This window comes from Spermophilus citellus (assembly GCF_964194105.1).
Source record: "Spermophilus citellus genome assembly, chromosome: X".
NCBI lineage: Eukaryota > Metazoa > Chordata > Mammalia > Rodentia > Sciuridae > Spermophilus > Spermophilus citellus.
Window position 1 is genome coordinate 105,817,534 of NC_138190.1, and position 13,328 is coordinate 105,830,861.

Here is a 13,328-nt window from a genome sequence, read left to right on the forward strand (position 1 = left end):
TCTTCTGGAGCCTTGTTCATTCACATATCCTCCAGGACAGAGACAGACACACAGTGCAGGGCCACAACAAACACCAGTGGTCACTGCAGTGGGAGCTGAGCAGTATATCATCCAGGCTGTTGCTGTGACAATGACTGAGGGGAAAGGGGCCCATGCTCCATGGCTCTGCACCTTTCTCTTGCAAGTGAGAAATGATGCACCTGCAGAGAGGGCTGATAATTCAGGGTGTATAATTCCCTAGAATTCTACTGCCTCTGATGACATGACCTCATGCAATGCTGATTCTTTACTCCTTTAGGAAGCCCCTTTCTTAAGGCCTAATGTTTTCATTCATCCAAGTGATCAAAATGAGCTTTTCCTAATCGTTTGATACTAATTGACAAGAATCCACAATTGTCTCCTTTGTCTATCCTATTAAACAGAAGTCACTCACTCATCCTAGCCATATTAGTCAGCTTACAGTCACTGTAACAAAATATTTGAGGTGATTAATTCATAAAGAGGAAAGGTTTAGTTGGCTCATGGTTCTGGAAGTCTCAGTCCAGGATTGGGTGGCTCCATCACTTTGAGGCTCTGGAGAGGGTGGCACATCCTGGTGGAAACATGTGAAGGAAGAAACCACTCACATCATGAGCCAGGAAGCAGAGAAATTCAGGAAGAGGCCAGGGTCCTAAAATCTCCTTCCAGGGAACACCCCTAATGACCTAAGGACCTCACATAAGACCCCACCTCTTAAAGGTCCACAGCACCTTCCAATACTGCCACATTAAGGACTAAGCCTTTAACATATGGACCTTTGGGGATGCTACCTATATTCAAACCACAGCATTAGCCTTTGAAAGGACCATCTGCCATTATACTTGCCTGCTTCATGTCACTAAAGCATCTCCCATAGTTTCCCTAATTAACCCCTTCACTTTAGCCAGGTTAGCCAGTGTTCCTGACTTCCAGGGTTACTTGCTACCTGCCACTCCCTACCTCAGCCCCAGGCACAGCTCATTCTGGTCCTTTTACCATAAATACTGTCTGTCCTGTTTTTTCACCAGTGAGGTTCATGACCCCAATTGACATGTTCTACCATTGACCTCAGACTCAATCTGCAATCTTTCAGGTACTTGTGTAATCATTTTGTTTTAAAATATTAATATGTACTTGCTATTATATTATTATATCAAAATGTTCCCCTGCTATTTCTCATCTGAGTTCTATAAAGAGCATTAAGAAAAAAGTATTCTGGAGTCAGCCTTACCATTTGCTGTATTTCATGGTTTAAAAGACACATTTTTAACATTTCTAAAACTGAAATGCTTCTTAGGTCCATGGTGCATTGTCATTTAATTGGTGGTATTTTTTCCTTCTTAAGGAAACCTGAAACAATGTTGCTTCCTTCAGCTGACAGTGTCTTGGAGTCAGTGAAATGCTGTGCTGTTACTAAACCTCTCTGATGCCCAATCTCTTTAACTGCAAAATGCCTAGTCAGAGGGTTTTGTTGTGGAGATTTAAAGATAATATTTACTTAGCACTTAGGGCAGGACTGGCTGACACTTAGGTAGAGGCTCGATAAATGTTAGCCATTATAATTCCCCAACTATATAAACTATAAACCCCTCAAGGGCAGGGACATGTTTTTTTTTTTTCCTCTTCTAGCAGATGGTCTGCTGTGGAGGGTGGAAAAAGCTTCCCTTTCCAAAAATATCTCCTTTGCTAGACTGCCAAACAGCCGAAATTTCAACATTAATCACTCCTTTGAGTTAAGGCATTATCTCCAGAAGACTTCTGTTAAAATGCAAATATGTCACTTGGGAAGGTAAGGCATTAATTCATTAGTATTCATGATCCCATTAGTGCAGATTAGTTTATCAGATTAACTAGCTGTTTGCCATGCAAACCCTGAGAGCCCCCGGTTAGGGGATTGGTAAAATGTGATTTCTTAAGGTGGGAGTGGAGTGAGGGGCTACACTGTCTGGAGTTTGGAGCCACCTCCAATCTGCTCTCACCTTTTGGAGTTTGTTCAGTGGTTAAATTGTGATTCTAGTCTGTGATAAGCTAGGAAGGATGTCCATAATAGGAAGACACGTGGGTGGGAGGAGATATGATGTTGGAAGGGACAAGGGACCTTAGAGATCATCTAGTCTTTCTCCCTTTGGATTTGTAAGTCTCATCAGCAAGGCATTTACTGCCTCCTAATGTCACCCATTCCATTGCTGAACAAGCCTCATGAGAACATTGTTTTGATATGGAGCTGAAAGCAGTCTTTCCCTCCTTCTTCCTCTTGGCAGCCCCTATAAACTGTCTGAATATAGCTAGCGTATTTCCTCAAGTCTGTCTGTCTTTTGAATTTTATTTCATTTAGGAGGGACTACATCTATGTGGTTTGCACCATGATTCCTTTGGTGCTGTGGTTCCACAGATACTTAATCTGGAGATCCATAAACCTCCTGAAATTTTATGTACAAAATTGGATGTAGTCCCTACATCTCATGTGTCATGGGTCATAGCACTCCACTGTGGTCCAGGACCTTGAAAAGGACCCAGCCTATTGACATAGCATTTTAGTCACTTTATTTAGGCCACAAAATTTGTGAGGCTGGGGTCCTCTTAGGGGTCCTTTCCAGAAGCAAGCACAGTACTCCTGGGTGCTCTGAGCAGCCCAGAGTATGGTAACCATGCTGTTTTGATTCACAGTCTATTATTGCAGTTCTCACCTTTGGAGAGCTCTTGTTTAATGGACAAGAGCATTGTATCCTAAGGTAGCCAACCCTTCCCAGGATTAAGTCACCTTAATTAGAAGAGCACCTCAGTGCCCATCCCAGTCAGTGCACCAGCTTGAAGAGCATCTCAGCTAAATTTCAAGGGGAGCTAGTGGAGGCCCCTTGGGGACCCATCTGGTTAGGATATTTAGTAGGCTAGCCAAAGAGCAGTGTGACTGGGCATAGTCTTCAAGTTCTCATAAATGGCCCCATTTTTCCAGTTCTGTGCATTATAAAGAAGTGATTGGTTCCCACACATATAGAAGAGGAACTGTGCTCACTACTATCCCTTCTTGAGGCAGCAGGCCCAGGGAGCTTTCAAGAATAGAGATTGGGGGCTGGGGTTGTAGCTCAGTGGTAGAGCACTACCTGTGTAAGGCACTGGGTTCAATCCTTAGCACTGCATAAAATGAACAAATAAAAATAAAAATATACTGTCTATCTATAACTACAAAAAAGTTTTAAAAAGAATAGAGTTTGGGGGATGGGGGTGTTGGAGGACAACAAGTTCCACAAAATCAAATGCTTTGGAAAGAACCAGCTATCAAACTTGAGTTTGGAGAGACAGGCTCCCTTCTTTTCCTTCCATACTAGTCTCCCAGATACAGCACAACCAAACCTAAGTATTAAAGGCAATTGGGACCTATAGACTAGAAGCAGGCTAATTGCTAAGTGACAGCCACCTATAATATGTGCAATGAGAAAATCACACTACTAGGGTCCTCTTGTCACTAATATCTTCAAGATGGCATGGTGGTTGATCCAGGGTGACTGTTACTGCCTTCTCTACCTATAAGGATGCCTGATTTCCTCACAATTATAGTCACTATTTTAGGTTGAGGTAATGAGTACTGTGAAAATGCAGCTAAGTTATTTGACAGGGAAAATACTTTTAAAACAAAAAAAGCACTAGTCAGGCTGGGGTTGTGGCTCAGCAGTAGAGTGCTTGCCTAGCACGAGCAAGGCCCTGGGTGCGATCCTCAGCACCACATAAAAATAAATAAATAGGGGCTGAGGTTATGACTCAGTGGTAGGGTGTTCACCTAGCATGTGTGAGACTCTGGGTTCGATGTACAGCACCACATAAAAAATAAATAAATAAAATAAAGATATTAAAAATAGTTTAAAAATAAATAAATTAATTAATTAAAGATATTGTGTTCAACTAAAAAATAAATATTTAAAAAAAAGCACTAGTCATACCAGGTGTGGTGACACCTGCCTGTTATTCCAGTGGCTCTGGAGGCTGAGGCAGGAGAACTGAAATTTCAAAGTCAGCCTCAGCAAATTAGAGAGGCCCTAAGCAATTTAGCAAGACCCTGTCTCAAAAATTTAAAAAAGGGGGGGAGCTGGGGATGTGGCTCAGTGGTTAAGAACCCCTGGGTTCAATTCTTAGTACCAAAAGAAAAAGAAAACTAGACCTATAGGCTTCTATACCAACCAAAAAAAAAAAAAGATTATGTGGTCAAATATGTTTGAGAAATGCTATCTACCCGTTTTAGAGCTTCAAAATGCACAGTAGCGCTGAGAAATTCTGTAGTAGAGAATCCTGCTAAAGTCTTTTGAGGCTTCCAGTATGCACTTGACCACAGATCATTATCCTCCTTTTTCCTCTTCAGATATACACTATGAACATCCATATAACATCTTTGGAGAATGCAGCTGTCAGCCATGACCCACCATCTCATACCTGAGTACACAAATGACTCAGTGCATTCAAGATTGCATGGAAATATGATAGGGACAGGTGGATTTTGTTGTGGGGAGGTTTTACAAGACTCTTGGGACAGGGACAAAGCCTTGGGAGTCTGGGACAGGGAGCCTCAAAATGGACATAAAAACAAAACAGGAGGTACTGGATACCAGCTCTCCCTACCTCATGGTTTGGCCACTAGCCAGACATAGTAGATGCCATGCTCTTTACTCTGAGCCAATTGTGAACAAAGCAGAGTAGCTTTGGCCAGGCATGGACCCTGCAGGGCCATTTGTGGTCATTGGCTTCTCAGCTGGGGCCTTTCCACTTTCATTCCCTGCCCTGCTGCTCTCCATTTCCCTCCCTGGTCCTCTAGTGCATTTTCAATTTCTCAGTCTACTAGTTGATCCATTTCCTATGGGCCTTTCCTCTTCCATTCACTGGGACTGAGGAGGCCTTACAGTTTGATACTGCTAAAAGGAAGGAGAGAATGATGGGGGTGGTGGGAAAGGCAAGAAAAAAGAGCATGGCCTCTTTTGCAGGGCCTGGCAAATCTATATTTTCCTGCACTCTCAGAGCAGGAATAGGCCCTTCTACAGTCATCACTGGCCCTTGAAGAAGTACCATCCACACCTCTGGAGGTACAGGGAAGTCCCACCTTTCACCAAGAGCCTCTAGAAGGAGTTGACAGAAAGGCCAGTGGTGGTGGTTCCCAAAGGTCATGAGGCTGAAGGAGTCAGGCTGATAGCTAATGAAACTGATTCAAGTAAGACATGTGTGTAAGGGTGTGTGTGTGTGTGTGTGTGTGTGTGTGTGTGTGTGTGTGTGTTTAACAGAGACAGAGTCAGAGAAAGAGAGGAAAGTATACACATGTGTCTTTGTATATGCCGGTGTGTGCGAAGGTAAATCTGTAAGCTTGTTGAATTTTTTCTGACTGAGGAGGCCTAGGGAATAGCTGGACCTTTTGCAAGGGTACATCAGAATCACAAGTGACTTATCTGTAGGGAGAAGGAACACAATTTGTGTAGTGCAACAGCTCTGTCTTCATCAATGAAATTGATGAGCTGCAGGAAGATGGAGCAGGGTCATTTCCATTCAGAATGACTGTGTGTGCACATGTGTGTGTGTGTGTGTGTGTGTGTGCGTGAAACCTCTGAAAACTGGCCCCACTGCCTCTCTGCACTGCACACAGATGAGTTTGCTGGTACAAATAACCCCCATAGGATCTGATCATGCCTAGTTTGAATGCTTCTAATACCAGTGACTCAACGTTTTCGCTAGGCAGTTTATTCCGCCGCCTAACTGCATTAAGGTTAGGAAATGGGTTTTTTCCCCTCTCTCTCTAGATGCTATTTTTAGATGCCAAGAGCCCAGTCACTTGTTCTCCCTCTCTCCTTTTTACTCTCCCACACTAGGCCTGTGGTAGTAGTCTGTGTTCCTACTTGGAGAATCCTAGAGTTTGCTTTTCAGCCTCAAAATGACTTAAACCCCTTGCAATTTTGAATAACAAATGCTCCCTCCTGCTCCAGGACCAAGACTTCTTTTTCTGTGACATATTTGGATGGGCTTAAGCTTTGCCCATCAGGATAGGCACTTGTATCTTTCCTTTTGGTTTCTCTATGCCTTCTCCCCTGCAAAGACTCCCCACTACCCAGAAACTACAGAAAATTTGACACACAACCCCATTCCCACTTGAGGCTTCCCCTGATCACCCCTTTGGAAAGTTCAAGACTAGAACTTTGTAGTAAAAACATCCATCTCTACTATACTTCTTGCCATCCCAGGCAGCCTAGGAAAGGAGGCTAATATAGTTAAATGGATGCAGATATTGAGGCATGGCTAAGATGTCCCAATAGTTTTATTGCCCAAGTATGGTCTCAGAATTTACTAGATGCCATGAAAAACTGAAGACTAGGGTATGGGCCTTGCCCTTAGTAAACTTATTCTCTAGCTAGGGGAAAAATACAATTAACTTCATGGTAAAATATTTTTTAATTCAACCATCAAATATCTTTTGGTACCTCCTATGTGCTAGGCCCTGTTCTAGGTGCTGGGGATACAGTGATGATCAGGAAAGACAAAATCTTTGCCCAGCTAGAGCAATACTTTTCAGATGAGATTGGGAGTGTTCAGTGTGGTAGGGCCATAGACTGGAGCAATACATTTCAATGGGAACTTGTGTTTAAAAGTAAACAAGTAAATAATCACTGCTGGTATTGATAGCTGCTAAGGAGGAGAAAACATAAGACTGTGATGGAGAATAACAAGGAGGTACTTCAGCTATTGGCAGCCACTGTGCTAAGAATTGAATGCTCTAAGAACAGTCTGCATGGTGTGTCTCAAACCACAAGTGGCATCAGATTTCAGAGATGAGAAAGATCATATGAGCAAAAGTCGATGAGGATTTTGCAAAACATGTACTGTGCATCTACATGATAATAATGCTTTTAAAATAAAAAAATAAATACAAGATGCTTAAAGAAGAATAAAGATGAAAATGTATTAGGAAAAAAATTAGGAAGACCTTCAGTAGACAATGGGGTTTGACTGGGACAGAGCTGTCACCCCTACCATCTACAGCATTGGTCTCACTTTAAGAAAACTAAGAGATACACCTCCACTTGGATAAAGGTCTTCTAGTCTTCTCCTTGGAATCTGAGATTACCACTATAAGAAGAAGGTTTTCAGGATCTCTGTAGATGATCTGACTATAAAACTCTTTCATATGCCACACCTAGAAGTTTGCAAGAAACACTGAGGCTTTGGGGGTAAGACAAAATTGGGAAAAATAGCTTATGGGTGGGAGAATCAGGATTATTATAGCTACAAGTATAAATTACATAGTTGAGAATAGAGAAAAATATGTCGCTTGAGATCATATTATAGTAAGGGTCATGGAGAGAATTTTGGACTTGATCTAGTAGGCGTTGAGAAAATGCTGTACATTTTTGAACAAGGAAATGAAAAGAAGTAAAGAACTTGATATCTTTTGGCAACCAGAATCTCCCCTTCTCCCCCCAAACATGTGAGCTCCCCTAGAGTAGCATGTTCATGAACATGGGCTTAGATCACAGTTCTGCCACTTCCTTTCTCTGAACTTGGACAAGTTACTTCACTCCTTTATGCCTTAGTTTTCTCCTTTTTATAATGGAATTATTTGTGATAATTAAATAAGTGAATAATTTGTAAAGTGCTCAGGACAGTACCTGATATTTATTTAGTATTCAATACTTTAGCTCTCATTATCCAAGGAGTAATATAGTATGAGGAGAAATAGTCTGGATATTGCCCTGAATTTGGATTATTTGGTCAGGATTTAATCACTGAGGATTCTAAGAAGCTGTCACTATTACCTTGGCTCAGGACCCAGTAGATACAAAGTAAGTGGGCCCTCTGCCCCAATAATATTTTCCACTAGCCTTTCATCAGCATCTAAAATCCTCATTGCTACTTAATGACCATCTGGAGACTCAGGCATTTTTAACTGAATTAAGGTATGTTGTTATCTGGCAGTAAAAAAGGAGGATTGAACATTAAGTCATCAGCTATTATCACTTGGGAAAAAGCAGTTTTGAGGGAATGGACACAAGAGAGCATATTAGTTATCTAATACTATGTAGTGAATTATCCCCAAATTTACCTACTTTTATTTCTTAAATTTATTATCTTATGAGCTGGGGCTGGGGCTCAGCGGTAGCTCACTTGCCTGGCACATGTGAGGCACTGGGTTTGATTCTCAGCACCACATAAAAATAAATAAAGGTCTATCAACAACTAAAAAGATATTTTAAGACATTATTATCTTACAATTTCAGTGGGTCAGGAATCTGGGTGCAGCTTTGCTGAGTGATTCTGGTTCAGAGTCTCATGGTGTTGCCATATCTAAACACTAACTGGTTTGATGGATATACCTCCAAACTCACTCATGTGATGACTGGCAGGCTTCAGTTCCTCATAGGCTGTTAGACTGAGGGTTTCAGTTCCCTCCAGTGCAATGTGGGTCTCTCTATTTAGGCTGCTTACAACACGGCAGTTTGTTTCCTCTAGTATGATTGACAAAAGAGGAAAGAAACAAAATAAGCAAGCCTAGGCCAGTCCAAGGCAGAAGCCACAGTCTTTTTATAAGCTTACTTTAGAAGTTATAGCTCACACTTATGTCATATTTTGTTCATTAAAAGTGAGTCACTAAGCCCAGCGCATGCTCAGGGGGAGAAGGTACACAAAGGTGTAATGAAGATTATTTGGGTCCATTTCATCAGCTGCCTACTACAGATGGGTAAGTAGTGATGGCAGTATTTTTAAGGCCCTAATGAAGTGGAAATTGGAATCCCCTGGATAATTGGGGGCCAGCATAAATAGCTACTGGACTTAGTGGTAGCCAAAGATGTTGGATACCAAAAGGGTGAAGAATGGAACCAAAAGGTGGGGTGCATAGTCCCTGGAAAGTGTTTGACCCATATCTGGGGTTGCCACAGGTCCTGGGACCCTCCTTGAATCCAAGCCCAAATTTGTCATGCAGAGGTATCACCTACCCTTGCCCACAAGCCCCAGGCCTGTGGGAGTGGCCAAGGAAAGAGGAGGGAGTTGGGACGAGGCCCAGAAGCTCAATGGCAGCAGAAGCAGGAGAGGGGAATGCAGGTTCAGCAACTGCATTTGTTTGCAGTTGGGAAAGTTGTTAATTTTAGCTTCACACAAGGGGCTGAAGCAGGAGGGTTTGTCATTTCTGCTGAGCTAGCCCTTGGCTGCCTCCCACAGGCCATTGCCGCCTTGTCAGCTTCAAGCCGCTCTTCTGTTCTCTGGGAGGTGAGCTCTGCTCTGTTGGACCTGATGGATCTGAGGTCTTGGGTAGAGGGGCCTACCCAGCCCTAGGCAAAACAGCACAGCAGGCTTGCAGCTGCCTGCTGGACCTCCTTTTCCTTTTTTTTTTTCTTTTAATCACTCTTGTGTTCCCATCCTGGCTCTACCACTTGCTGATTTTGTGACCTAGGGCAAATTATTTTATTTCTTAGTGCCTCTATTTCCTCCTCTGTAGAATAGAGATAGTCTCTAGCTTACAGAGTTGTTTACAGAAATCAGTGAGCTCATGTAAGTAAAGTACCAATAAATGGTAGCTGCTCTTACTCATATACCCAGCTCTCATTCAGGACACCTAGTCCTAAAGAGATAGGTCTCTCCTGGTCCAGGATCCCCTTCCCAAACCAAACAGATATCCTCCATAGGGGTGAGTGTCTTCTTTTGCTAAGGACTTTACATGTATTTACATGAGTTAGGCACTCTAATGATCCCCACTTTATCTCAGAAGAATCTAAGGCTCAGAGAGGTAAAATAACTTGCTCAAGGGCACACAGCTAATAATTAGTAGAGTTGGGATCATAACTCAAATCTGTCATAATTTCAAGTCTGGCCTTTTTCTATCCTATCCCATATTTGATTGGCCCTCAATATGATTTTAGGATGTGATAGAGGTAGATGGAAGTGCCAGAAGTTGTCTACAAGGGTAGAAGACTTTGTGTTCCAATCTTTTAGAGTACCATAAACCTGATGTTGCAGTGAAGTTTCTATTCTTCCACAACATGGCAGAGCCAGAATAGGACTTTTAATTGTGTAATGGCACTCTCTCCCCAACATGCACACATACTTTTCTACCAAGTAGCCAATTCCTTTTGAACCCATTTCTGAGTCCAAGAAACAGAAGAGCAGGTGCAGATGTGAGTATTTGAGGGCCAAAATGCTAAGTTCCAAAAGCATGGTCTTCTTCCTGGAGATGCAGGTATTATACCCTTTCCCTGTTACCATAGGAACCTGCATCCCTGCATCAGGAGGTGGGGAACTGGACTGGCCACAACTTGCCCTGGCCTTGAAGCTTAGCCTTTATCTGCAAGAGATGCCAAGAAGGAAGAGCTTGAAGTAAAGGATTAGGGATACAGAAGATTATAGAATTCAGGGTTGGTCTGGGGAGGAGGCTAGGTGAGGAAACTGCTAGTCTGAGGGGTAGGAAGAAGAAAAGGCACAAGGGTTAAGAGAAAGAATAAGGCCAAAGGAAGAGAAAAATCAAGGAAAAGAGTAATTTGAGAGACATAAAGGAATGAAGGAAATATAAGTAGGGTGAACAAAATGTAGAGAAATACTAAAACAGTGGCCACTAGAATTGCCAAATAGAAAGAACTAGAAGTCAACAATCTCCTTGGTAGAGGAGTTTAGGTTACTTGTCCAAAATCTCTCTAGGCACATGAATTTTGTTTGGATTCCATATTTATTGGGAGTGGCTTGCAGGGGCCAGGTGATGCTAAAGATTCACATGGGAAGGCTGATTCCTCCCTAAGCCACCCCTTAGCATCACTGCCACTAACAAACAGCATTTAAAAATGCCTGCTCTGTGCCAGAGAAAATGAGATTGAAGAAAATCAAACAGCATAAAATAAACAAAAGGCAAAATAGCAAATGGGTTTGAGGCTGCCACAGGTTACACCACTCTGGCAAGGGTGGTAACAGTGGCTTTGTGTTCTATGGCAAGGACAAATCAACAAGAAGAAGACCCAGTATGGGAGACTGTAAGAAAAGGATGGGTGAATATCCCACAATCTTTTTTAGAGAACTATCAGGCCCACATCCCCCAAAAGCATGATAAGTTCTGAAGTTGAGAGGACACCAAATGTGTCTGATGTGCACACGTATGTGTGTGTGTGTGTGTGTGTGTGTGTGTGTGTGTGTGCCTGTATCCACAAAGAGGAGCATTGTTCTCTCCTGGCATACAAATGCAATACAAATCCATGGATAACATGGATAACACATGGTATGTAAGAGAGAGAAATTCTGCCTGGCATCCTGGTGTCAGTGGGTCCTTACTTTGTCTGTGAAGACCACCTTCATCTCAGCTCTCTTCCCTTCCTGAGTTCCTTTCAAGTGTCTGCTCTGCTGTGTGGAAGAGGGGCCCTGGCTGGGGATGTGTTTTTGTTTCCTATGATTCGATTCCTTATTCCTCTGCCCCAACCTTAGCCTGAGCTGCTATTTCCTCAACAACATCCAAAGGGGAAAGCAATCATTGGTTTGAGAAGAATCTCCGAGCCAATGAAATGTCAGCTCAGCTATTGTTTCCAGTTGCCTAAAGGAGAGTTATCTGGAGATGGAATAAAACCTCTGTTGACCAGAATATTTGAGAATGGGCAGATAAAAACAGAGTTTTCTTGTGAATCAAGTGTTTTATTTTTATTCATGGATGAAATTCTTAAAATTTGAAAACTCTTTCTTGCCTTAAGAATATAAGGCCCCAGGAAATGGATTCTGTTTGGTGACTAAGGACCACACTTTCAAAATATCAGCCCTAATGTTTAGCTTCCCAGAAAGGTAGTATGGTAGAGCAGGCAGAACACTGAATTCTAGGAGTCAAAGGAATTGGTTTCCACTTTCAGTGAAGCCACATACTAACAGGTGACTTTGGGAAGTGGCTCATCCTTTCTGAGCCTTGATTTCCTCAATTATAAAATGAAGTTATGTTGTTTTATTAGATAAAGAAAGCATAGGTGAAAATATCTATTGAACCCAGACCACCCCTTGAAAATTACCTATTTCAATTATTCCCTCATGTGGGCTTATTTCATTATCCTTTGCCTCTTGCTCCAAACAGCTGAGTAGAGAAGAAATGTTTATGCTTAATTGATGGATCAAATAGATTGGAATTTTGTTGGCTGAAATTTTACCATTTGCCCCATTCCCTCACTAGAGTGTTAATCTCCGAGGATATACTGTGTCCCCACGAACCATTTGAATCCCTCAGCTCTCAGTTCAGTTGCATATACCTCACTGATGCTTAGTCATGTTCAACAGCGGTGTCAGCACTAATGCCTTTGTGACTTCACCACTGGTCCAGGCTGCAGGTTTAGACAGGGTCTTTGCTTTGACATCTCTAGACTAGCAAAACGCCTGGCTTTCAGTGAGTGCAAAGTAAATGGTATCATTCTTCTTTGGGGGCTACCCAGAAGACAGCTAGGGAAGACAGTCAAAATGAACACTGGCTTTCTAATTTCATTGTGATTTTGGAGTTGTAAGAATAATCCTGGCTAGGGAATGTTAGATCTGGAAGAGGCCCTCCAGAGTAGGAAACAAGGGTTGGATGGTCCTAAACAAGGCCATATGCAAGAGGTAAGTCTAACCACTCTCTTGTGAACAAATAGCAGAAAATGAATCAGGAAGGAGCTGAAGAAATTTAGTCTAGACTCAAACCCCTTCTCTGGACCTTTCCCATCTGCCCATTGGCTGGGATTACATCACTTGATTAGGATAAAGGATGGAATGGCCTCTGAGGTGGGATACCAGGCTTAGATGACTTGAGGGAACTTGGGGCCTTGATACAGGAGTACAAAAATGAGAGGGGTACCCCAGCTAGAAGGTCAGATGGAGAGAGTCTAGCCACGGACTGAGGTGGGGGTAGTAGTGGTGGCATATCTGTCTCTCCTTAAAGATATCCAGCTTACCCCCCAATTTTACCCACACATGCTGGAGATGCAGGGTGATGGCCTTGCCCCCAGGGAATACCTTTGGAGTTCCAGGAAACAGAAAAAAACAACTGGGTACATGGGGGCTGTTGGTATCCTGGTTCTGCAAGCAGAGCTGAGCTGGTAGAGGCGGGGGAGCACCTACTGCAGAGAGAACTGTTGGGGGAGAGGCCAGGCAACCAGCTCACCCAGGATAGGACTGTCGTATAGAAATATTCCCATCTGGATAGTTCTAGAGAAGCAAGTCTGGGTAATGATAAACTATGAATTTTATGCATGAGCTGAACATTGAAAAACTTCAGCCCCAAGCTCCCGGCTAGCATCTGAGCCAAATCCCACTCGCACAGCATTTAATCAGCTTCCTGACAGATCCCAGTAAAAGGGAGATGAATT